At 43.6% G+C, this 22,426-nt stretch overlaps 1 protein-coding gene across 4 annotated transcripts in view; it reads left to right on the forward strand.

The window, feature by feature from the left end:
- The window catches only part of FGD3 (FYVE, RhoGEF and PH domain containing 3), a 111,860-nt gene that overhangs the window by 22,332 nt on the left and 67,102 nt on the right, over nucleotides 1-22,426 (forward strand). Inside the window, exon 1 of one of the 4 annotated variants that reach the window (XM_040568132.1) lies at nucleotides 7,429-7,615. The exons of the other annotated variants lie outside the window; for them this stretch is intronic. The gene's annotated coding sequence lies outside the window, so the exon portion shown is untranslated. Of the gene's footprint in view, nucleotides 1-7,428; nucleotides 7,616-22,426 lie in introns of those variants that run through there. 4 annotated transcript variants of the gene reach the window in all.

The following is a 22,426-nucleotide window of genomic DNA, read 5'->3' on the forward strand; positions in this document are numbered from 1 at the left end:
CATTCTGGCACTAAGTGCTTTGCATGGTGCCTGCTCTCCGTGTGCTCCTTGGCGTTTTTTTCCCGCAGGACTGCATATTCTGTTTCCATTGGAGCGTGACTAATGCACGGGTTTGATTTGTGCAGCGCTAGTGATGTTCTGCCAGTGCTTTAGCAGGGGATTCCCACAAGAATTTCCCTGCCTCCTGTGTGCCAGCGAGGAGCCTCGAAGATGCGTGCGCTTCATTCATTTTCTCTAGGGGTGGGTGGGCGGCAGCCCCCGATGCCTCCGGACACCGCTGCCGGCCCATAGCCACTGCCGGAGGGGAGGCAGCCCCACCGCGGGGCCGGGTGGCCTACTGCTGGCCAGGAGCCCCTGCTCGAGCACTGCGCCTGCTGTGAAACCTTGGCAACACTGGTCGGTCTCTCTCTCTTTTTTTTTTTTCCTTTCATTTTCAAGCATTCTCTGTTTGGACTGTGAACAAAGGCTGTTTTTAGTAAGTATTTGTGCAGCGCCTGGCTTGCTGGGCTCTGCTTTCCTTTAGGATTGTTAGGTGCTTTTGTAGGAATAGTAAAATTAAAACTGGACGCTGGTCAAACAAGCTGCTATCAAAGTGCTCGCACCGAGAGCAAGGGCTGGTGCTCCACGTCCTGGGTCCGTGCAAAGCTCGAGGTAGTCCTGGCTTCTGAAGAACCTAGGGACTCTGCATTAGCACTGGCGATGGCTTACCTACACCATGCGTACGTGCATCTGCACCTAAAGGCAGAGATGCTTTCCCTCTGCTCCCCTTCCCTTCCGTGCCCTTCCCAGAGCTCAGGCACCCTTCCCCTATGTGCTGCCTCTCAGAGGTGAGTCCCAGCTGCGTCCAGCTCAGAGGGAGGTCGGGGACACCTTCTCCCTGCTTGTTGTCGTTGGGCTTTTGCTTTTATTTTCGTGCAGGGAGGATGAAGTGAGATCCTGCAGGACTCCTTGGCAGGAGCAAAGGAGCTTTAGAGCATGCGGCCTCTCATGGAGGTGTTCCCTTACAGTTTGCTCCGTGAGCTGTTTTGGGAAAGATCCATAGACTAAGTGCCCCACTGCTTACTTGGCAAAACAAGTGGAAGTGTTGAGTCTTCACTGCTCGACTTTCTTTGTAATAGCCGGAGGATGTCAGAGCTTCACACCTGAGCAAAGACAGCGTGCTGATCTCCTGCACTGTCTGCTGTGGAAGCAGTGTGTGGCTTTGGAAGAAAATTGTTTGCTGACATGTTGTTTGTGAATAACTATTCATTCCTATTGGTCCTAAAAAGATGATGCACAAAATTAATTGCAAAAAAATTACTGTAACAGCAGCAAACTACCTCTTTGTAGGTTCCTAGTTATTAAAGGGAATGATTGTCAAGGTACCTAGACAATTCTCACATGGGTGTGTGTGCCTATAAATTAAAATATATATATAAAATTAACAAAGACTTGGCCTGGCTCATGCTCTTGCTAAAGCCATTCAGCGTTATGCACCATTCAAAGTATACAACTGCGTTTCCCTTTGCACAAAGGCTATCTTTGTTTTTTTTGTGTGAAGTCACGGTCTATTTAAAACTCTGTGTTTTAATAACGAGTTTCACTGGAAACTGGAGGAAATGAGTCCATGGGTTTTTGTCCTGATAAACCCAAATTGGAAATTGCAAAGTCAACTGTGGATAAATATGTGTGTCATACTTGATTGTTTCTTCTTTCCAGTTTTGTTCCTCTTTTCTAAATGCATTAGAAGTAGCTATGAAGCTCACGTGACTTCATACAAGTTTGGGAGTTCGTGAAAGTGCTACTGACTTTTAAAAAGTACATGCTGGTCAAGTGAATGAAAGGAGAGTGGAAAAGGCGCTTCACACCTTTCATATTTTTCTGATATGTTTCATTTAATTGGACTTCCAGGGACCCCACCGTGCTCCTACCCTTTCCCCACTTCTCGCGGGCTCTGCTCTTGGCTCTCTGCTGACACTCCGAGGTGGTGTTTGTAGAGCAGAGCCTTCAGAGGACGTGCAGCCCTAGGTCTGAGCTCTATAATAAGGGTGTCCTGCTTCAGGTAGTCATCAGCACTGCCTTGAAGTACAGCTTGGGACTAGCTGTTTGTGCAACGAAATCTAAGTTATCGGATATGTGTTATAAAATGGATGCATCAAAGATTTTATAAAGACCCATTCATCAAGCTTAATAGCAGAATATATATATATATTTAGTTTTAGAAGAAAAACTAGCAAATTTCAGTGTCTGAAGTTACTTGGGTACTTAACCTCCTCTTGACACCAGTTACACCCTACAAGTGTTTTAACTTCTCTTTTTTTTTCTTTTTATTCTTTTTCTGCAGGATCTGAAGGGGGAGTGTCTAAAATAAGCTGCAGAGATCCATATGACCAGGGCCATACTTTTCAGTTTAGTTTGTTATTGCCTAGGAAAGCAAAGGTTTGGCTCAGGGAGGTCATCTGGGCAATCGAGTTGTATGTGCGTTTACTAACGATTACCTAAGTCTCTTTACGGTCAGCATTCAATAGTTTAATTTCCCTCTATAAAAAATAAAACACGGCAAGTGCGGTACACTTGGTTTCAACCTTCAAGCCTGTGCTTTGTCCTTCAGAAAGGGAAAGCAGATCCTGAGGAAGAAGCTTCCTGGATGCTGTTAAGGCTTAGCTGCTGCCACCTGAACTCCCCAGCAGAAGGCTGGCTTGGCTCGGCGTGCAGGTGGCAAGGAAGCAGCGCCGCAGCTCCGCGCAGGGAGCCCTGGTGTCATGGTCCTGCGCTGCGGGCCCCAGCCAGCGCCCCGCTGCATGCAGCGGTCCCCGAACAGTCACTCCCCTCCGGTTCTGAGAGGTTCAAATTGAGAAATGCGTATCTTGTGCAGAAATATAACCTGCTGAGTTCTCCCAGGAACCTATTTTGGCAGCAGAGTTGACTGACAGCAACACTAGTTGCATTTTCTCAAAATGTTTGTTTGTTGTTTTTTTTTTTTCCAAAAATTTATCTTGCAACTGAGCAATGGTAAAAACCTGTTGCTGGCTTAATGCCACCAAAGCAACTTCAGGTTGGAATACTCACGCTTTAGAGTTGCAAATGCTCCTCTAGTAATTGCAGATTCAGGAAAAAAAAAAAAAGGCAAAACATTGTTTCATAAAGATTATTTTGGTTAACATTTTAATCCAGCCGTAGTTTCTAGTGTAGCATCTAGAAGCCTTACTAGTTAATTTTCTGCTAGTGTACAAAAAGGAAGTGCTGGCCATTAGCAGGGACAGGTTTTTAAATGCTGAAAACTGAAGGAGGATTTTGAAAAGTCACCTTTAAAAAAAAATATTAAAAAAAAAAAATCACTTTACCTCCTTTCTAGTGCCTTGGATGGGGTTCCACGTATTCCGTGTGGAAAAACCGTGTGGCTCATGAAAAGCACACTGAATTGTCTGTCTGCTCACAATGTCAGCTTTGATCAGGACAAAATTATAACACGTTGCAAACTGCTAACTCTCCCTGAATGTAATGGATACCTCTGTGAATCTCCATTTCCATGCGCTGGTGTACCACTTGGCTCTTAGGTGCCTTTCTCGGGAAGCCGCGATGCGTTCACACGGTGCACTTGTGTAGCTCTCAGACAAGATGGTAATTTTTTGTGGTTATTTAAAAGTTATTAATATCTTTTAGCAGTGTTACTGTGTGGCTTGAGTGAGTCTGTTTGTTTTTTGCTTTTTTTTGGTGATTTTTCTGCACACAGCTGCTGATGGTATGAACGCATAGCAACTCGTATGTCTGTATCTGATAGATAGGGTTGGGGCTAGGCAAACCGGCGGTGCTTGCCTTTGTTTCATTCGCAGGTGAATGCAGTTGTCAGAGTATTAAATAAGTGGTACACAAATATCAGGGATCTCCTTGTTCTCTTTTGCTGCGTACATGATTTGAAGCATTAGTTTATCCTTAACAAGGGCCTCTTTTTTTTAATTATATCTCTATTTTCTTCTTCCAGCAAGAGGTTATCAATAATCTACAAGCTAACAGCTGAGAGATTAATTCTTCATTTGAGAGTGAACAATTCTAATAAAAAGCTTCAAGCAGATTACAGAGTAATAACTAGCCATTCACTTGTCATTTTTGTTCCATTTATTCCTTCTCAATAAAAGAGTAAAGTCTGTTGTTTTTTTTTCCCCTTAGCTTTGCACATCTGATACCGTGCCCCGTTACTAGGAGACGTGGTATGATGCGAGCGTTAGTTTCCCGAAGCAGGGTGGTGTGAGCCACTTAATCGCAGGAGTGTGGGCTTGGGGGAGTCCGTCGCTATTTCGCTGTTACGGGGGTTGGAGCAGTAATGCTTTTTTATTTGTTCAGGGAGTCTTTGAAGAAACCTCCCGGCTATCGTTTCCAGACATACCTGGAAATATGTGATTTTTACATACATATATAAAAATATATATTCTTCGACTTCTGGTAATCGGAACACATGCAATTCCAGCTGTGCCTCAGTTGTTCCCTTTGTCTCCCCATGGCAGCCTACCTTTTACCAAAAAGAATAAAACACATCTGAGCTACTCCCGTCTGAATTCCCCTGGGCTGACTGAGCTTCCTTGGTAGCCGACAGCGCGGCCTTTTAATCGGGTTTCCTGAGGAAGTGAGGTTTGTGCAGCCATGCTGTCTGTCCCTCACCGCTCTCAGACTGCAAGCTCATTTCAAACCAGGTTGATGTAGGAGTGAAGGGTTCCGGAATACATGTTTTTTTTTTTTTTTCCTTTCAGCCTTTCAAAAATCCGCTAGCCAAGCAGCCAGCTCCCTCGGGAGGAGGAGAAAAGCGGGCGAAGCCATTGGGTTGGCAGCAGCCAGCTGGGCAGCAGGCGCACGAGCAGCTCCAACCTGGCCCCATCCTGTGCCGGCCCCTGCTTGCCGGTGGCAGGAGAGGGGCACAGTGGAAACCTGGCTTCAGCGTTACAGGATGAGGCCAGAAACGTGCCAGCCCAGGCAGTGTGAGCCGCATGGCTTGCTGTAGCACCGATTTGTTCTGCAAGGCATCGACCCACGAGCTGCTGTGGTGCTTTTTGGGCTTCTGGCTCTTTGGGCGTTGAAGCCTTTTTAGCTCTTCCCCATCATTTCATGTAACAGTTGTTATTTTATGATGTTTTGCTGTGTTTTTGTTGGAAGATCTAGTTCTGTTCTTCCTCAGGTTTGCTCAGAGATTGGGACTGTGCTTTGAGTAAAACTTTGCTGTTAGCAGTTACAGAGACAGCGGCGGGGCAGCTGTGGGAGCACAGGAGAGCTCAGAGCCGCTCTGTGCCATCTGGGTACCATGTAATCAGCAAACATTCCCACGGTGATGCCATAGAATAAGTAAGACTTGCATTTTATTTGTATTAGGGCTTTTGATTTGTGGCATAGTACAGAAATGCTAAAATCATATTTGGCTGGGGAGGAACGTATGTACAAGTACACGGATTAGACAGTTTGCTGAGCTTCACAGGAGGATGGACTACCTTTCCTCTGGGCTTTCCCCATTCCTGTTCCAGCAGTCTGTCTTTCAGGAATCGTGTGTGTATAAATAAATACAATGTTACTTCATCTTCTGCTGTGAGATCATTTCGCACTGAAATGTGAACGTTTCACATTTTGATACTTTTTTTTCCTTGAAGAAATGATGGTTTTGCACACGCTGCATAGCTGTAGTTTGTTGTCACCTCAACCTATGGCAGAGGTCGGTGCAGTGAGGGCAGTTGGAAGGGGACCAGGTTAGGGTATTTCTCCCAGCACCTCTCCTGTGGCCCCACAAGGGAGGGAGGCACCAGCCTGAGGGGCACTGAGCCTGCCATGGCATCTCCTTTTCCCCCACATGGGACCAAGGGGAGGAGGAGGGAGCTCCAGAGAGAAGGCAGCTGCTGCTGGGCTGGCTGGAGCAGCTGCGGGAGCAGCCCCAGCCTGGGTTTTCCTTACAGAAAGCCTCTGCAGCCAGACTGGGCTTTCCAGCCTCGTGCCCAGCTGGCTCCTCGCTTTTCTCACGGTGTCTTCACCTCAGCACGACTCTACAGCTGGACTGTTCCCTTGTCTCCTTGCTTAACTTCCCCCTCGTTAAATTAGCCTCCTGGAAATGATAAGTAAATGCATCCTGGAATGTAGAGCGGTTCCCATTAGCTGCTGCTGTTACGGTGCCTGCAGTCCCACGCGGTCAGGGCTAGCACAGGGTTCGTGGGGGCCTCGGCAGAGGCTGGGGCGAGGGAAGGACTGGTGGGGGGCCGAGGTGGGGCTCTCAGTGTAGTAACTGGTATTAAAAGACCTGCAGCAATTCCTGTGTGTTCAGAGACAGTGCCTGGGTACTTCTTAGCATGCGAGATTTGAAGACGTTACTTTAGTAGTAGTTAATGGTGAGCTGATGTCTGTGGAAGTTGTTGGGTGGTTGCAGACATCGGCAGCGAGTGTAGCGTGCCAGCCCGAAGCATCGCACTGGTGTCACTGTGCGTACCGGCTGTGTTGCATGTGGCTGGCAGTTCTCCGTCTTTTTGCCTTCTGGACCTTTCCTGACCTCATCCTAATGATAACAACAGCGTTACAAGTTGTGTGTAGTGAAGATGATATGTACATGGGCCCTTATAGGTTCTACGTAGTAAAGATGGGCCCAACTTTGGCCCTGTATACACACCAGTATAATCAATCCAAAATGCTGACTCTTAACTTATTTTTAGGACATTAAACAATGCCATAAAACCATATTAATTGAATTATATTAGCCATCCTTGCTGGGATTTTAGTGCCAGGCTTCAGCCTACAGTGGCTTGTTTGGGCCACCCTTGGGTGGGCGCTCTCACAAGACCCCTGGGGCGAAGCAGGGCAGTCGGGGGCTCGCTGGAGGAGCAGCCAGTGTCGCGGTGTGCCTCAGCACTGACTCTGCCTGCTCTGCATTTACTTAGGGCTTCTTCTGGATTCCCCAAATGTCATTGGGGTGGTGTACTTCAAAATATTCCCGGTAATTGTCAGCAACAGAAGTGCTACCTTGCGTTTTAACAATAAGCTGATGCTCCTTATCAAGTCGTCCTGAAATTAGTCAGCCTTGCTACAGTCTACTCTGCAACAGGTTCGTCCTTGTCAATGAATTTTTGATTGCAATTGAACATTAATTGCCATCTGTGCAAATTCCAGTATGTAAACAAAGTTCTTTCCCAATTCTTCGGCTCCTCTTTGGAGGGCTCGGACACCAGACGTGCTTCATCCAGCATGCCCCGCTGCTTCTCACAAGTTTTGTGTTTTTTAACGAGTCCCACGTTAGTTCGTACAAAATTTTGTAACACTGAAAGTAGGCATGGCTATGGTTATAGTGGCAGTAGTAAAATTTCCTCCTCCTGTTGCAGAGCACCCGCTCAGCCTCGCTTTAGCTCGCATTTAGCAGCAGCGTTTGTCATCAGAGAAGCCCCCTCCCCTTCCCACATTTATTTCCATGGTAACCCGTGGAAGGCATTCTGCAGCCTCAAAACTACTTTTGCTCTTTCATCATGCAAGCTGGCATTGTCAAGGGCTGAGTGTATTCCTACAGCTCTGAATGAATATAAAAAAAAAAGGCTGAATTTGGATGGGCAGTTGTTATTTGGGAGGCCCTACGGCAGGAAAGAACGGGCAACCTTCAAGTGACCTAGTGTCCGTACGTGGCTTAGTAAGGAAAAACAGTCTTGCTTCATTAATTGATTAACTTGGAGGGTGGTGGTTATCAGAATTATCATTCTGTGAAGTGAATGCGGCAGTTTCCTGAAACAGCTTCAAGGTAGGGGGGAGAACGGGCAGATGGCTGGCCAGGCTTTGCTGGTGAGCTGCTGGTAAGCTTGCATGCTGTGATCTGTTGCAAACTGCTTTCTCATGGGTTCTTTAATGTCTTTTCAGGTACCGTTTAGAAAATGGTGTCTTTACAAATGCCTGCTCTTTGACTATATAATGCATTTGCCTTTTATTGGTGTAGAAGTGGGCATATTTAGCGGCATTTAGCAATGCGTGGTCAGTGTGAGCAATGTAGAAGCTGGTAGTAAAGCGTTTGCTGTGTTCCCTGCCGTAATGAGCTGGATTGATTTTATGATCTCTTTGCATGCTTTCTAAAATCCGTATTTATGCAGCATTTGCGTGGAGATGTTGAGAGGATTTGATTATATTTGAGCAGGCTAAGGCTATTTGATTGCTGTGTGTGATAAGAGTAGCATGTGGAACTGGTAGTACTTTGTAAAAGAAAACCAATTGCTTGCAAACAGTCTCTGCAAATCAAGAAGAATGAAATGATGTTGTAAGTAATGATTTTTTTAAATACTCTGAAAGCAGGAACTTGTCTGATATAAGCATTGCCAGAAACATTTCAAACATATCCTAATCTTGTTTGATAAAATTGATTTGGCAGATTATTATTCTTAATTTTCTGCTTGTATCTGTTTTCACGTTATCTGAGTACCTGAATCATAATGCAGTAATCGTATTTATTAAAATATTTGAGGGATACTGTCTGATCAAAGAATCGTGTTGTCATTTCATTGGCTTGTGGCAAGCTGGCAGGATTTTTGTTTTTCCTTGCATTATTTGGTTGGGAAGGGGTGAAAATGTAGCTTTCTTCTGAATATGTCTGAAGTACATAATGGCTGTGAAGTCACCATGACAACATGGGGACCAGGATCAGATTCTCCCTCCACCCCTTCTCCGTTTGGTTGTTTTCTAAGTATTAATGCATTTCCTGAGATGTTTGAGGGAAGGGGATCTCACAGCTCCTGTAGGTTCAGTACTTTCAGTGTTATCCAGCTTTTAGGGTATACTATGTTTGTAGGGCTTTTTGGTTAAGCGCTATCCAATAGCTATAATTCAGTGTGCAACTAAGGTGGAAGCTAAACAAGGACATGAGCACCTGCAGCAGGAGCTAGGTGTCTCCCGTGGTGCCAGTGTTGCAGCCCTGAAAACAGACTCGTGGTCCTGGGGCTTCCTGTGTTGTAGCGGCATCACCACGTGCTGTGCGGAGCCTGAGGACTTCTGAAAGTTGTGTGTGAGCGTATGTCTAAGGGCATCTCCGTTCAGACAAGGATGGAGTCTGACATGAGCTACGGGATGGGAAGAAAAAGCCGGGTCATGTTGAAGAGATGAACGGCTCTTTCACCCTTCTTTGCTGAGGGTGCTGAATGCACCTACCAGATGAGAGGAGATTTTTGCAAGATGTGGTGCTGGCTGTTCTTCCCACCTGCTGAGACTTACCAAAGATACATTCTCCAGGGTAGAGTGAAATCTGCGTTCAGTTCTTCTCTCTGTCCTCACCTTGTGCAAATTTTTCCATGCTTGCCAAGGGCTGGACTGTACAGGAGGCTTCAAGCTCTTCTGAAGTGCCAGCACCCTGCAGAAAGAAATGAAGGCTTAGAGAGGGTGCACAGGAAAGGCAGGGACTGTGGCATAGTGGTTCAGAGGCTCTTTTGGGAATGGTGGTGGGAGAGCCTCTGGATTCCAGTCTCCAGTCCCACAGCCGTTGGCATGTGCGTGGATTGAGACAGCTGCTTACGCTGTGGTTAGTGTTTGGGGTGACCCAGCTCCCATACTTCGGGGATCAGACATCTTATCAGGTCTTTCCCTAGTGCTGCCATCTGCCTCCTCTCAGCAAGGTTTGTAGGATGGGAGTGATGGTGTTTGCTTCATATTTGTAACAGAAACCTGTGTAGTTTGTAGGGAATTTGGTGGAATAACATGTAGTAGTAGATGTTCTGTGGAGATGATGGAGGTGACATTTCCATGTCAGCAGAGAAGGGTAATTAAATACTTTTAAGACACCTTCATACTTCTTGAGGGAAAAAAAAAAAACACACTGTAATTTAAAAATCATTGTAATTGTCTCTTGTGCCTTATCATATGTAAATCTCAAGAAGCATACTGTCTTTGACATCTTCCTAGAACATATGGGTTTAGTTGCTCTTGTGGCAGAGTTGTGAGCATGTTTCAGTATTATGTCAATGAAAAGCAAATACAACATGACAGAGACTTTTGTCCTTGTCATATTACTGTACCTTCCTGACATGAGAAAATGAAGTTCTGTAGGTTTTCCCCTCCACTCCCATCAATCTGAAGTTTTATTTGCTGACAGATAAGTGATATAATGACTTTTTATTATTATTATTTGGAAGAGTGTTGAGTCCTGTCTAACACTGGGGCTGTAGTTTCAAGTAATGTTTAACAGGAATTATCTGGAGCTGGGGAGGGAGAATGGTGCCCTTTGAAGAACCGCATGTCTACGTGACGCTGCCTATTTCCCCCTCTTCTTAATATTACCTGATGTTATCATTTTGCATATAGCAACGGTGCAGCAAATACAGTCCTTTGGAAATTCATCTCGAGTATCTGAGAAAAGATTTCATTTGAGCCAGAGGCTGAAAACAATGAGATAAATCAGTGATGAGAACAAGTAAGAGCAAGAGTCTGATGGAGTTAGGTTATACAGACTTTTGTGGTTACATAACTTGCTTTCAGGAGCCTTAAAGTTAGGAAACATACCTTAAATGCTAGAGGCAAAAACTTGAAAGTCGTGAATTTGGGAATAGAATTTAAAAAAAAAAAAAAAGACCAGACCAGAAACAGATCTAACAGATCTCAGCTGCTCCCATCACTCCCTTTGCATCTTCTCTGCTTTGTGTACCTAGAAATACTGGAGTTAAACGTGGCAATTGTGTCAATTGCATTCTTTTCTGAAGGAACCAGGAGGATCATTGTCTGGCTTTTGGGAATAAATTACTCTCTTGTATGCCCAGGGTTTGAGCCAAGCGTGGTTCTGTAAGGAAATCCAAACCAAAAGAAATCTCTGTGGATATCTGAAGGTCCAGTGGGGTAGGGCAGATTGACAGCCTATGTGTCTTAGCAGCATTCCTGGTATTTCAGGGTCCTGGAGATTGAAATGATGCTTTTTACTCCATGTCAAGTTACCAGTAGTGTTTTAAGAGCCAACTAACACTCACCTCAAACCAACGTATTTGTATGATTGTTTTCTATTATTTTTGCCCATTTTTAAGTGGAGTAAGCAAAGGCTCGCGTTCAGGCTTCTCAGGTACAGAATAGGATCATGTTTTTTTTGGTATCTTTCTAGGAACAACCTATGTTTGCCCTGTGTGCTAGCTTGCAATGTAATCCTTCTCCTTGGTCTTTCCCTAAAACACGGGCAGTGCTGGTGCGTGGACTGCCACAAAGAAACTTGTCCAAAAATTCTTTCAAAGTTATAGGGTGTATCTCACTCCCTACACCAAAATTGGCAGACTCAACATACTGGGTGAATTCATTGTTAAAATTCAATCCTGTTTTTATAGAACTATTGATCTTTTGGTTTAAAAAAAAAAAAAGTTTCTACATCTGTATGTTCCAATGGGAAACCCAGATGGAGCATCTTCACTTAAACATGGAATCGGTTTAAGTTTCGTTCCTACTAAAAATACAGATGTGGCATTAAAACAAATAAAAGCTGCCCACAAAGTGATCGATTTGGAATAAATGGTCCACTGAAGGAACTGTACATCTCAACTTCTTTGGTTTATCAAAGACTAGTCGATTTTAACATGGGTTAAATTCTACAGACAAATGGCCAAAATGCCGTGGTCTGAAAAGGCAGAAAGATGAAACTGGTTGTTTTGCTTGTAGATGTAACTTAAAAAGCAAATACAAGGAACAAAAATATTTTTTAAGTGTTTTTCAGTACTTCTGGTTCTCACTGAAAGTATTTTATTGAACAACAACAAAAAAGTAATTTCTCAATATTTTTCCGTGCCATTAGGCAACAGTAATTGACACGCAGAGCTTCTGCGTGCTGGCCAGTGGTGGTGCTGCGAGCCATGGCACTGCCAGGGCTCTGCATGGCACGGGACCTGCCCAAGCAGGTGCGCTGTGTTGTGGCGAGGTAGGAAAAGGCTCAGGGCCCAGTTCCACTTCGTGCTGACTCTGGTCTCGCTGGCTTCCACCCACGGTGCAGCCTGCTTTCACATCGCCTCCCCATGCCACGGATGAGCTGAATTAATCCGCAGTTGGGTCATTTTATTGACCCGAAAAAACTTTATACCCAAGAATAATGCAGTGCTTGTGGTGGAGGGGGCAGGACAGGAGGACTCCTCATTTTGGCAGAACAGTTAGATAAGGTTACATGTAGTAGAAAACTGCATCTTTAGTGCCACTGTCAGCATCTTGCACCTGTGTTAAATTCTGCCCTCTAACACAGGACTTTCCGTTTCTTTTTGCTGTTGAATGTTGGGTGTTGTTTGTGAAAATGTACTTTTTTGGAAATGTCATGAGAAGCAGGGCAAATGGCAATTGCCACTAACATGCAAAGAGATGCAAGACACGGAAGACTTAAGGGAGTTCACAGCCTGATCCTGCAAGGTGTTGTTTCCCTAAAAAAGGAGCCACCTAGTGCTCTTTTGGTTATTTTAAGCAGTCTGGATGGAGAAATGCCGAGCAGGGGGTTCAGTTCTTGATAGGATTGGGCCCTTAAAGAGTTAAACGCACAGAAGTACTAATCAGTGAATATTTAGGTCATGGAGGACTGCGACTGGAGAAAGACTGAACATTAGTGACAGCTGGTGTGTTTTAGTTTGGTAAGAGAATACTGGAGAGTATCTTCTGCCTGGTGTTAACACTGCAGTTTGAGTTTCTAACTATGCTTTCTGCTGCGTTTGTGTTAGCTGTGCTTTGCAGCAGGTGAGGTGTGGAAGGGGGCTCTCAGTGGACTTCCAGGAATCAGTATTTGTGTCTTTTGTCACAGCCTGCAGCCCTCCTCAGAGCTGGGTTCCTAAGAATAGCTGATGTTTTGAAGATTAAGTATGTGTATTTTGTTGTATTTTTGGGGCAATGCTTGCAAAAGTCCACAGCTTACTTTCTGTGGGGCTCTGGCCCCTAAACCATTTCTCAACCATATTTGTAGTCACCGGTTTGAAAACTGTGGGTGGGATGTTTGCATGGTCCATGTTGTAATTGCCATCCTGTGAGCAGTCCCAGTGAAGCCCAGGGATGGCTCCCGTGTCTCGCCGTTTCTACACTCGGCCTTGAAAGCTTTCACTTGGACTGCAGGGCGAGGTCTGCAGGACTGGGGTGCGGCCTGCTGCGTCCGCCCTCTGCCCTGGGCCAGAGCCACCACAGAAGCTCAGGGTGACTGTGCCTGTGTTAACTGTTAACTCAGGGCAGACTTCCACCTGAGCATGGACGTGCCAGTATGGCTGTAAAACCACGGAGCAGGACGCAGAGGTCTCAGTAGCAAGGTGAGAGGGGCTGGGCTGTGGCGGTGCGCCATGGTGGGAGAGGCGCGAGGCCGCAGGGCGCACTGCCTGGATGCTCTCCTTTAAGCCGCTTGGCTGCTGACCCAGCCTGAGAGAGGCAGGGTTTGGTGCTTGGGGACATCTCCGTGGGTGATGCTTAGCGGCAGGGCGGTGTTATTAGGGCTTCCTATATGGTTGGTGTCTCTACATACTTGGGAAAAGCAGGGTGCATATGGGTAAGGAACACAGAAACACTTACCCCTCTAGCAGTGCCACTGAAAGTGCCCGTGTTTCCGGGAGGGTAAGATTCGTTTTGGAAGCAGCTTTATTTCATGCCTTTGGTTATTGTGCTAGAATTCATAGATTGTCATTTGGTGAAAGTAATCCTCAGTAATTAATTTTTTTCTCATCACTGGACTTCATGTTTCTAATTAGTTTCTTCTCTGCTTCAGGAGACGATTATCTATATTTGGAATGAGTATTTTTTTCACTTTGTTTAAAATTGCTCAAACTACACTATTATCACCAGTGTTCATGGGAAATTAAAAACAGCTAGCGTATAGGTATTATCCCTGAGTAGTCCCCAAGTCCCTCTGCACTCATGCTTAGCAAGGTAACTTTAAAATGTCAGGAAAAGACAGGTGGATATTCCCATTAATGTGGGAATGTTTTCTCCCAATTTCTCGTATAACCAGGAAAATGGAGTTATGTGTGTTTTTTAACTTTAAAGTAGAAATGAATGCCATGTACTTTGCTGTATAAACTGTAACTTTCACGTCTTCCTACTTTTACAATAATCTCGTTGGCAATCGTTTTCAGAATGGATAGATCAAGGCAGGGGCATCACTGGTTAGATTAAATGGTGTCACCTTTGCAATTGAGAAAGACAAAACGTTCACAAAATTCAAGTGTAGCCGTATCTAGAGTATTCTTGAAATAAAGAATTTTAAGAGCATATTTATAACCTTGATTTGAAAGATTGCTCTTCTATGGGAAAATAAGTCATTTCTACCCCATGCATTTTCTGAGCAGCAGTCTTTTGTGCCTGTTCTTAGCAGAGTTTTCTGATGGAAATGTTTCATTACCTTTATTCTGTTACTGTTTTTAAAATGTAGAAATACAGTCTGGCAGTCTGGAGTCCTGAAGTAGTCAGCTGACAGTGAGATTACCTAACCAATACATCCTAAGGTATTCTTGCACTCGTGTGTATTGTGTGCCGGAAGCCCAGCAGTTGGGGTGAATGTGCATTTTTATGTTCGAGGTAGGATGAGGGAAGAGTAAGAGAACATTTCAAAGTAGGGTAAATCCTCATCCTTTATCCCTCTACAGTTAGGAATGAACTAAAGAGTTCTCTCAAATAGTATGGGAATCTGTTTATTAAATTAACGTGAAATGGGCTTATCTCTAAGTCACTTATTTAGATCTAGAGGGACATGCAAGTCTCAGACTGTGTGTGTCTGCTGACAGTTTGAACCATGCTCAGAGAGAAGGGGTGAAATCTGTGGTGTCAGAAGGCAATGTCATACACTGTGTGGATTGGGTAAAAATGTGGTCAGGTGGGGAGAAAGATGTCTATTGACTTTAAAGGAAAAAAATGTCAGAGGAAAAGCATTTAAAAAAAAAATGAAGCTATGCGTGTTGGGAGCTTTTTGCAGATGATTTTTTCTGCTGAAAACAGTGGTGGCTGGCATTTATTTACCTGTTGGCTGAGTTGTCAAATGGAATAAATAGAGGGAAATTGTATAATGTGCTTTTATCACTGACCTCAATGTCATTCACTGCAACTTTGTTTTTTTTTCTTTTTTTACTACATCCTGTTGTCTCCGTGATATTGCTCATGGTGAGAACCTACATTTAAAGCAGGTAATGTTTTCATCCTTGTGTAATTTGTGCAGTGTTTATGCATCAAAATTCACAGTTCCATGGACAAAAAGGTAGTCATGATGTGCAAGTGAAGGGTCATCCTGAACGTGACGGCAAGTGTCCCCTACCACCAATCCCACGATCTCCTGCGTGAGCCTGTATGGTGTGTAGGTTGCTCAGCTGAGGAAAGTGGGGAAGGGAAAGTGAGGTGCAAGCACACAAGCTGAATGTGTCACCGGTTTATCAACGCGGCATCAATGGCTTCAGTGGTGAGGCAAAAAGATGACAATCTGCTGTTGGGAGAATGATTCCTTTGACAGGTATAGGCAGATCCATTGCTACATGTAAAGTGGTTCCAAATAATGTAAATGCAGGGAAACAGCAGAAGGTTATTCAATATATGAAATGCAGCAGGTGTAACAATTGTTTCTCTTTAGTGTAGAGGAAGTTTGCCTTCAAAAAAAGGAATATCTCAATACCTGCAGAGATACAGATTTTTTTCCACTGGCAGGGCTAGCAAAGAAAACCTGAAGAAAGGCTTGTCTGCCTTAAAGATTCTCTTATTTTTATCCATCCATGCCAATTTATCTTAATAACAAGTCAAAATAATAAGTCCTTTCCAGTCTACAAAAATTTGTATTGCCCATGTCCTTTGGCCACAGAAGGTTATTTTCTTGGAAAGGTGTTTGTGCATTGTGCTCTGGGTGTGATTGGCTAGAGATTAACTTTCCAGTCCGTGCTTGCTGGACTCTTATCAGTTAAACCAGTTAAACTCTGGACTTGCTCACCATTTGGGAGTACTTAAAGGGAATGGCAGGAATGCACGCTGTGGTTGGGATGATATTTGGGATCTGAAAGGTAAGCGTGGTCTTTGGCTGCGTGTCAGGGCGCAGGATGATCAGCGGGAAATAGCTGCTATTGCAGCCAGAAGATATTACAGGGCAGCTGTCTGCAAATTGCAGAATGTTAGCCCCAAATGAGTTCCCCACTGCCAGATCTGCTGAGCTTCTGGGCCAAATTTTGACTAGGGAAGTCGTCATGGAGGAAGAGTTCAGATGCATCTTTTGGAGAGTTGAATTAAACATAACTTTGCCACAGGTTTACTTGTAATAATAGTAAAAATTAGATTGAATGAGTGAATGGGCTAACAATAGCCACCTAAGGGTACCAGATTTCATGTTTTCATTAATCCCTGGACAATCGAGCTTCATTCATATTGAGTTTTCTACCTCACTACTTACTGTTCCTCAACACAGTGATGCGTAACGTAGGCAATTGGGTTTTGCAAGTCAGTATTTGTTTCTTGCAATGCTAAAATATTGCTTTCTTGTTTATCCTCCTCTGATCGTTCCACTATGAATACTTTCTTTGGTGGTATAGATTACATTGCTTTCAAGCTTGGTAATTGCATCATCTTCAATGTGCAGTAAAATTTAAGCCATTGTCCATCCAGTGAGGACTGTCTGCTGATGAATAGCTGCATTCTCTGGTACTCAAACTCGCTCCAATTCATCTGTGAAGAATTGGATTTGGGATGTTAATTATCCAGACAAATCAGCAATTGGTTTAAAGCATTGTTAAGGACAAAGCAAAGGATAAATAGCTTCTGCAAAATATGGCATTGTGAAATGGTACTGATACTAGCTGCTGTGATTTGTCTGTGTGCCTCTGAAAGCCTTGTGCAGAAACACAAGCTTAGCTTTTTGAGATAATTATCAATAGTGAATACTAACCTATTTCTATCTCTATGTTAAAAGACAAAAGAGAAGTTCAGTATGTGCTCTGGAAAAATAAACAAACAAAGGCAAGCTAATTCAAACTTTGGCAGTCCTTCTCCAAAGTTTCATAGATTTCCAGGTTCGTGGTTTTATGCTATACAAGAAATGTTTGCAAGGCGGGGATCCAGTCCTGAGAGCTGTGTTGAAGTGAACTGCATGTTGGAAGAAGTTTGGGAGTCAGACTGGGGGGAATGAGGATGTGTGCATATATGTATGTATGTACGTACATTTAAGCTACAGTAATGACAGGAGTGATCCAGCTCACAAATTTATTCTGCTGCAGAAAGTTTGTGAGAAAGGAGGTGAATGCCCATATAAAATAGATTTGTGACCTTATGAATAGTATGTTACGCTCATTTGTAGATGATGAACTCATTCTTGTTTGAGGCATATTTCCTAACGTAAGAATAACCTTGAAAGTTTGTTCATCTAAGAAATTGATGCAAATGGTTATGTGATATATGCAAGATCTTTTGGTTGTGGATGAGTGCTGCTTATAAGAGAGTTTTACCTTTGCTTAGTGAGACTTGCCTCTGCTCAGTTCATAGAAGAAACGTTTATCTTTATTAGAAAACAGAACATTTCAAAAATCTCTAGGAATGAATTTGCTTTCCAATTATAACCTCTGAGTCAAGTGAGAAAATAGAATTAATGCTGCTTCTGTATGTTACCACCTCTCTGTTTAGTTCCACAGTGGTTAACGGGTGAGCTGCTAGCCTGCCCCAGTTTTGAGATAAAACGTGTCAGTTTGAGGTTGCCTGTTCTCTGTGATCACCCAGGCAGCGATGGCAGGTTTTCTGAGGAGGCAGTAATTTGTTAAGCTGCAGTGACTGGGGCACCCATACTCTGAGTGAGTTTTCGAATGAATCCAAGTTTTGCTGGTGCTCTGTCCTGCTTGGAGTCAGCATCTGAGGGGGGAGGAAGCTGATTGTTTTTCTTGGTGGTAAATCTTTGCCTGTGTTTCTTCCTGTCCCTTGCTGACTTCTGGAGCTCTTATTGCTGATACCCATCGTATGATGCAAATTTAGGTAGAATATGGGTTTGGACCTAACAAAAATGGAATGGAAAAAATTATTTACTGCTCAGTAGGTGGTACCACATTGGGGTGACTGTCTGCACCTCTGTAAAATGGTGTGAAGTGCAAATTGAAATACTCAATTTTTACAGCCATCTTGCAAAGGAAAATAAAGGTCATCAGTTAAGATTAGATAGGTTCTTACCTACTTTGCCATTCTGCTAGTCACAGGCTGACCTTCCTTCACAGTCCTCAGAGTCTGATATCCTGTTAAAGCTTGTAGTCATTACTGCTTAACGCCGGGGCTGAGTGTTTCCAAAGCATTGTCTGCTTATTCCAGAGAGCTCCCAACCCTGTGGTCTCCTTCCTTCCTCAAAAAAGGGAGAAAAATTAGTCACAGTAGGGACAGAAATGGAGCTTCAGTCCAAGCTAGAATAAATTTCTCGACCCCTGTGCTCCAAATTCTCCCTGTTGCCACTGCTGATCCCTGATCACAGGGAGGACCGCGGGGTCAAGTCTTTGTGTGTGGATCCATTCCTCACTTCCCAGCACAGCACAAGCTCTTTAAGTATTGCACAGTGAGTCAGCCAGGGTAGGAACAAGTGTCCTCACCGTGCCTCTGCGCTTACTGCTGCAAATGGGCCACGGGGATGGGTTGCAATGTGTGTGCAGTATGTTGGGGCACGCTGAAAAAGGCTTACTCCAGTCCTTCTTGTATGGCTTTTCTCTGTCCTGGTGGGTTTTCATTCTCAAGGGCAGGACTTCTAGCCTTTTATCTGTCTGTGAAATGTCATGGAACGCCTGTGGTGTGGTGTAACTAATAATGGTGATGATGGTCTCACAAGGCAGGATGCCTCCCTGGGGAGAGCAGGGCTCCTGCCCGCACTGTTCCCTGTCCTTGAAGGCCAGATGGTGGTGACTTAATCGACTTCTTTGCATCCTCTTTGAACACCAAAGCTACATGATTTGGCAGCCTTGTTACTCCATATGCAGATGTTATGAGTCCTGCAATTGGCCTTTCAGGTGATTTTTTTTAGATGTTTAAAGATTATATTTTTTTCCAAATGCCAAAACCCAGTAATTTTAATTTAACGTTATAATTTGTGTCTCCAACGTATCACTGAATAAATTGGGATTTTATGCCCTTAAATATAATTCCAATTTAAGTTCTGTGTTCACAGAAGCTAACTTAGTGTTATGGCTCTAGCTTTTATATTTGTAATTCTGAAATGTTATGAAATAAAAAATACGTAATTCTATAAAGAATGAGAAGCCCAAGCTTATAATGCACTTTAGAATATGTGATAAATGGAATTGAAAAGTTGATATAAAAAAAAACACCTTTATGTAGTTTTCACAGTTAGAATGAATTTCTTGATTTAACTGTAACCTAACGAGATGATCTTGGAGGTCTTTCCAACCTTAATGATTCTATGATTCTGACCACTGTAGTTCCATCACCAAATGAAAGCACTGAACTGAAGTATTTGGGGAACCTCTGCAGTTGGGTCACTTACTTTGAGAAGTACATGTGTATATTATGCATGCTAAAATTCTGATATTACTTAGTGGGTTTAGATGACATTTAAAGAATTCTAAGTTTACCAAAACATTTATTGGAATCTACTAATTACAACTTGTCAGGGTAGAGAATAACTGTTCGTTAACACAGTGTGTGTGTGTTACACCTAAGTCAGTCGCACTTTTCTTTTCCGTTTCCAATCTGTATCCTTGTTCCAGGAGATGGTAGATGAATTTAGTTTTTCTCTATTGTAGATCTTGTGCTCCGTGCCGTTCTCTTAAGATAAGCCTGTTGTGTTTATTTTCATAACACTTACCTTTGGTGAAGCCGTATTACTTTTCCCATTTTATACCTAGAAACGGAGATGCACAAAAGGATTAACTCCAGAGTTATCCAGAGTTTATCCTGGGATATGTGCATTGTCACGGAGAACTCTGTCCTGAAGGTGAAGGCCATGATGGTTGAAGCCAGCATTAGGAGATTATCTCAGAAGCAGCTGTCCGGGAGGGTGAGGAGCAGCACGGGCTGCAGCTGCTCCTCAGGGCTGGCTTGTGGTGTAGGCTGGGGAGCGTCAGGCAGATGCCATGGAGTCAGGGTGGGCCTTCAGGCTCTGTCCTGGAAAAGAAGCAAAACTGTGGTGTCAGAGGAAAAGGGAGGAAGGAAAGCCCTTGTGTGTGTGTGAGGCCTGCGCCGTAGGGAAGAAGGGCCTGTAAGTTAGGGGAAAAGCAAAGTCACCTTGCCTTTTTGTGCATTGGGAGAGCCATAGATGGCTGTGGTGAGGAGAAAGTATGGCTACAGCCATTTCTAAACAGTCAATCAGGAAATCGCCCTCAGTGACTCTTGGTAAGGAGCATTCCGCAGATCACGCTGACCTGAAGAATATGACAGAGCCCAGGACGCCCTGTTTGTTTTCTTTCTGAAGCACTGTGGTTTAGAGCACGGGCATAAGTCCCCTCTCATCTGTGACTGGAAAATCAGAGACATTAACTGGGATTTTTTCCATTTGTCTCTAGTTTTATTCCAGTTCTTTTGTCAGTGACCATGCGTCCTTCAATGAACAAAATACAAGGTAGGTGGTTCAAGCTCTTCATGATCATTAGTGCAAATGAGCTCTTAAATTAAAAAACGCCTCAAACCGATTATTTTGCTTGGTGGTGATGGCTTTTCCTCTGTCCCAGCCCATAGCAGTACCTTCCCAGAGCTTTTCCATTCTGGAGCACGGCTTCAGCTGAATGAGCGTGGAGCTGGCGGTTTGCCACCGTGAGGTCTGCCGTGGCTGTGGGACTGCCAGCAGCTCGGACAAGGGAGCTCTGACAGGAGAGCTGACCATGTCCATTTAACCCATGGAAATCTTCTTGGTGGCTGTCCCCTTCCTTCCTGGCTTTCTGCAGAGAGAACTGTCACTGCCTAGCACAGGAGGCGGAAGGACGTCACCAGTGCAGTTGGCGTGTGTTTATGGAGGCCGGATTTGGAGACAGGGTGGTGAAGCCTGAGCTCTGAGCTTCTCTAGTTGGCCCCAGTTTATTTACAAGCACAGTCACATTGCTTAAGGTGTTTTCTGAGTGGTAACTTTGTTTGGTGACAAGAAACGTGTTTTTTCATGTTTTTTTTTTCACACAGACCTCTGGTGGCACTGGGCAGTGCTGGGTGAGCAGCTGTGCCGCAAGCCGGCCTCCTCCGCTTCTGGGGCTGTGGGAGCAGGCTGGGCTGGGGCAAACGCAAGGCCATCATCGGGCGTCATTGCAGTTTGCCTGTGTGCTTTTTCCTCTTTTTTATTATTACTGCTGTTTTGTGAAGGGATTTTGAGGTCTCGCTGATGCTGAGCAGTATGCTTCTAAGGAAGCAGAAGGTGTGCCATGGAATTTGAAGGGGTACAGGTATATGTTAGTGTTTATTGCTTGATGCTAGCTCGTTTGTTCACCTTAGGTGTGAAATTATGGTTCTAAAAGGTGGCTCATTCAAAGGTGTTTTTCCTTGTGATGTGATATTTGCAGCAGTTTAGGCTAACCGGAGCCTATAGATGATAATATAGCTGATGAAGAAACAACAGCAACAAAACACACTTATCCATAACCCCTTCTAAGGAATTGATACAATTGTGACGATATAAATAAATCATACTTTGACTGTCGAGGAATATAAGAGATCAGAATTATAAACTCATTGCAAGTCATTCATTACCTGAACTAAACTTGCAATAATCTTTTTTTTCAAATTTTCTTCTACTATGAAAACTCTCTGTATTTTTCTTAACAGCTTCTGAGTTTCTGTAATCAATTTTATTCTTAAGTCATTCCATTGTTTCCAGGCATCCTCTCTCCTTAATAACGCAGCTTTGCCAGCAAGCATACATTGTACACATTGAGTATTCTCCATCAATAAAAGGACAATATGGAATAATGAGGCAGAAATTTCATGAAAACCACTAATTATTGAAACAATGACTGCCATACAATAAATGCTACTTTATGCGATATAATTTTAAACACAACTGTTTAGATATATCCTGAGCAACTAACATAGTTTATAATTATCCTTATCATCTATACACTTATATTTGAAAATGCTAGTTGCCAGTTACATTTCATGTAATGACAGACCAGACTCTTTCTTAGTTTATTTCAGTATTGAAGACTATCAGTAAGCAAGAGAAAATGTAAATTGTTTCCGTGGTATTAATTTGAATGCACATTTGTGGTAATGATCTGATTCTGAAATTGCAACATGTATATATATTTCTTTAAAATCATTACTAGCACAGCTGTAATCCAATTTGAGATCATTTATGATGTGCTTTTTCTTTAGAACAAAGATTTAGCAGTAAGTCACAACGATTTTAGTGTTTGTGATTTACAGAATGTCCTTATGGCTTGTAGCTATGGATTTGATGAAAACATGGTTATAAATAACAGGAGAAATGAAATGGTTGCTACAGATACAGTAAATTAACTAGAGTTTTGTTGGGAAAACCAACAATAGATCTTTTTACTGTAGCTTTTTTCTGTAGTCCATGTTACAGGCCTTTGAGTTGGTGTTAACTTTCTTTGGTGCTTGC

The sequence above is a fragment of the Cygnus olor genome, chromosome 10, assembly GCF_009769625.2.
Source record: "Cygnus olor isolate bCygOlo1 chromosome 10, bCygOlo1.pri.v2, whole genome shotgun sequence".
In the NCBI taxonomy this organism is placed as follows: domain Eukaryota; kingdom Metazoa; phylum Chordata; class Aves; order Anseriformes; family Anatidae; genus Cygnus; species Cygnus olor.